This window comes from Heterocephalus glaber, unplaced genomic scaffold (genome assembly GCF_053883595.1).
Source record: "Heterocephalus glaber isolate CG9 unplaced genomic scaffold, H.glaber_assembly_v1.0 deba00000546, whole genome shotgun sequence".
Taxonomy (NCBI): domain Eukaryota; kingdom Metazoa; phylum Chordata; class Mammalia; order Rodentia; family Bathyergidae; genus Heterocephalus; species Heterocephalus glaber.
Window position 1 is genome coordinate 37,768,911 of NW_028258147.1, and position 4,211 is coordinate 37,773,121.

Sequence of the window (4,211 nt, forward strand, 5' to 3'; positions counted from 1 at the left end):
GACACATATATGCTATCACAACAATCCAAAAGGTAAGTAGTGTTCTTATCCCTACTTCATGAGAAAAATGAGATTAACTTAGAAGATTAAGAAATGTGCTCTCAGCCTTGAAACTAGGGTGTGGAAGAACTGCCACAGGTTACCAAAGCCATTAATTTAAACATCCCTTTGCCTCCCAACAGACACGGGACATAGTCATTAAAGAGATGCTTGCTCCCAGTGCCTCATTAACATTCCTCCTACTAAAGAGATCATCATGATTTTATCTCCTCTTAACATATTACTTACAAGGTTGTTTAAGTCTTTTAAAATATTTAATATTTAATTAGCCCTATTACAGCATCTCCCTGAGGCAAATAGTTAGCCTATATAATTGTTATGTTGGTTAAAAAGAGAGCAAAAGGAGGCTTGAGCATAAATTAACAATAATAAAACAGATCATTGCATTTCATGCCTGGACATTCACATGGATAACTCCCTTTAAGTAAAATTGTAAGGTGATTATTAAAATCAGTCTTCACAGATGACCTTAGTGATTATGCTTTAACTGGGTTTCCACACAGCCAAAACGACCAGTCAATCCATTAAATAGAAGGTTACTGCTCTCATCCATTGTTTCTCAAAGTGTCTGCTAAAGACTTCTGAATCTGAAACCCCTGGGGGTTTTATTTAAAATGAAGATTTTATTATTCATATGAATTTATTGCTCTGTGTTTTTAGAAAGGATTTCCAAGTGATTCTTGGGTAAAATATCAACCAAATTCTTAAGGCTATGTCCTTATTCATAACAAATATGTATAAAACATTATTTCTGTTAAAATAATACTTGACAGTTTATTCCCTTACCAGTCTGAAAACACCTTGAGAGTTGAAACTGTGCTTTATTCATTAATTATTCCACTGTTAAGCAAAGAATCTAGAACAAAATGGGGCCTCAGTAGAGTTGCATGATCTTAAACAAGGTTGACTGGATTTTTCATTTTTACAATCTGTCTTCAGGGTTGAGGCGGGTCCACAGCTTCCTAGCCCAGTCAGGCCCTTCCTCTGCCAGCCAGGGTTTCACAGGTTGGGATGGGAAAGGCTCAAAGGAAGAGGACAGAGTAGCAGTCCCTTCACAGCCCAGCAGGGTCCACTTCCCTGCTGGGGCTCTGGAGAACATAAGGCAGCCCTAGAAGCTGCATTTCAGCTGTGCAAAGACACCTTCCTGCCTATATGATATAACAGAAGAGTTCTGAAAATATGAAGCAAAAATAAGTGTGGAGCCTAATAAACAAGATGGACACCTCTGGAAGTGGTTGCGGAAGCTGTAGCCCTGCAGATGTATCTAATTACTTTAAGGGACTTGGGACAAAACGGAAAGAGTATCATGATAAAGTACAAGGTTTACAAGTAAAAGTAACCAAACTGAAGAAAGAATGGATTTTAGATGCAAAGACTGGAAGAATTCTTCACCAAAAAATAACAGCTGAGAGAGCAACAGAAAGTCCTTCATGAAACCATTAAAGATTTGGAAAATCAGTAAGCAGGATTATGTGTATCTCTGTGCAGTAACTGAAGAACCTATGCAGAAAAAGCAGCAAAAGCTTGAAAATATCCAACAGCGGAATCTTAAAATTACTACAGAGCTTAGGAATGAAAAGAATACTCTTCAGGAAGAAAATAAAAAGCTTTCTGAACAGCTACAGCAGAAAATTGAGAATAATCTGTTGATTGTTGCATTAGGCAACTGAGCTTGAATGTGATGAAAATGCTATTCCAGACTCACTAATAACAGCCTCCTCCATTTCTGGCATTAACCAGCTACAAAGAAAGGAGAATTCATGTCCCATATGTAGAAAACACAAATGCTAAATTGGATCATTCTGTGTGTACAAATGGATTAAGAAAATTTTCCAAGGCTTCATCTCAATCACAACATGATGAAAAGGAAATTCTAGTAGCTGACATTTATGATAAAAGTGAAGCTAAAGCAGTGGCTAAAACACTTGGAACAAACAGTTGTCCTCTGGTAAATCATCTTCTATATAGCTATAGTGGTTACTGAAATCCTTGGACTTGGTGTTCTAGAAGAATCAGAATCTCAAGGTGCCATAAGGAGCCCTCTTGCTTAGGAGCTCTCCCTCTGCCTTGCTGAGATCATAGGAAATAGGCTTTGAGGAACCCCAGAGAAATACTGAAGACAGTTTAAGCTTTTCAAGTCCTACTTCAAAGAGAGAAGAATTGACTACTTAGGTGTCATCTTCTATATTTGGAGCTACCTGTAATGTGAAAAGTAGCTTTGGCTTGGATACAAATTTGTCCCCTTCTCTTTTAGACACTAGAAAACAAAGCCATCTGAAAACAGCCCCTTTTAGCAGTACTTCTATTTCTACATCAGAGAAAACTAGATCAAAATCTAAACAGTGGGCCAGGGATTTAGCTCAGTGGTGTCACCGCCTGCCTTGCAAACACAAGATCCTGAGTTCAATCCCTGGTACCAAAAAAAAAGAATTTAAAAAAAAATCTGAATAGTGCCCCTTTTATAAATCATGGTCTTAAGTCTGAAGTGAACAAGATCATTAACCAGTCATCTTCTACTAAACTCATAAAAATACAAATGAATGCATACATGGACAGGATCACACAAAAGATGCTATTAATGGTAAACATATGGCATCCCTGAAATCATGGAGGTCAGAACATCCAAAAGGAAGAAAACTGAGGAAGACAGTGAACAGGAAGTAAGATGCCCCTAAGCCTCCTTTTTTATTTTATAAAAAAATAAAACAAATTTACATAATCAAATAATAAGAGATAATAACAGTTATTATACTCTGTATTGTTATTTTCAAAGTAGTTTCTCAGAGTACAAGATGTAAATCAAAAAGATTCTTACAACAAAGAAACAAATAACACAAATATTTCTTTTAAATGAACTAAGATAAACTAGTAGTATATATGAAACCAATTGACATATATATTGAAATATTTTTAAAACAATGGATCACAAGCTGCAGGGCCTTGGATGGGAGCTGCATAGTATCCAAAGATTCTTCCAGGAGTCTTGTTCCCAGGAGTGCATCCACCAGTCTTGGCATAAATTCCCTTCAGACAATAAAACACCATTCCCAATAAAAGAAGAAAATCCCATCCTCAAAATCCCTCTATATCCACATAAAAATTTGGAGACAGTCTCTTTGATGATATGAAAAGTGCTCGTTTTCATGAGCCAATAAAAGTATGGAACAGGTCAGTCCATGAAGGATGTGATCTTGCATCAGTTCTTCAGTTAAATACCTGCAGAATGCTAAAACTGAGTTTAACAACAACCAAGATACATCCTTTGAAAATATCCAGAAGCAGACACTCCTTGGTATAAAATGGATTTTACTATAATAGATACAAAGGATGGCAGTCAGTTAAGATGAGCAGGAGAGACAGTAGACACGGATTGTATGCTGGTCAGTGAAAGTACGATTTTAAAAGTGAAGAAGCAAGAGTAAAAAGGAGAAAAATGTCCAAACAGAGAAGAAAAGATGAATGACAGCTTGGAAGATATGTTCGGTCAGACAACACATGAAGAACACAAATCTGTTTGGTGGTAAGAAAAAACAAAGAAAATTGCTTGGGCACACATTATTATGCAGCTAATCCAGCAGAAGACACCGAAAAGAAGTTGGCTTCCTGCTCAAGGAATGGCAGTTTTTCCAGATTCCATCTAATGCACTAGGGAACTTCTGGGAAGTTGGTTTCCTTTCCTCTCAGACTTGTATGGAAAGAGGTTACAATAAGCTCTTGATCTTCACCCTCATCCAAAAAGATGGTAACCTTACAACACCTTGTATTCTCCAAGAGGCAAGGAGCAGAAGGTTTCAGAGGCTGAAGCAAAAACAGAAGGACAAAGGGCAGTTTTTTCTCTTTTAGTTATTTAAAGTTGGTATTAAATGATTTTTTTATCTTCTGTAAAAAATAAAATATACTTTCAGCCAGAATGTATGTGTTGTATATACATATGCACATGTATTTAGACATAGTCTTTAATAATTGTCCCTAGCAATTCTAGGAAAGATACTAGATATATTTAAATAATGGTCTCCTCCATTATCTAACCTAAAGAGGTTGCCACTAGTGAGAGTTTCTACTAAGGATAAAAAAGGCTTTTCATATTCACTAAGGTGGCTACATTCCTGCCCGGCATGCCTGGGACTTGAAGCCTCCTTGAACCAACAGAG

General features: G+C 36.8%; 2 pseudogenes; both read left to right on the forward strand.

Moving 5' to 3' along the window:
• Positions 1 to 1,275: 1,275 nt before the first annotated feature.
• Positions 1,276 to 2,858, forward strand: LOC101701451 (DNA endonuclease RBBP8 pseudogene; annotated as a pseudogene).
• A 79-nt stretch (positions 2,859 to 2,937) lies between these two features.
• On the forward strand, positions 2,938 to 3,911 carry LOC147829682 (DNA endonuclease RBBP8 pseudogene; annotated as a pseudogene).
• The last annotated feature ends 300 nt before the right edge of the window (positions 3,912 to 4,211 follow it).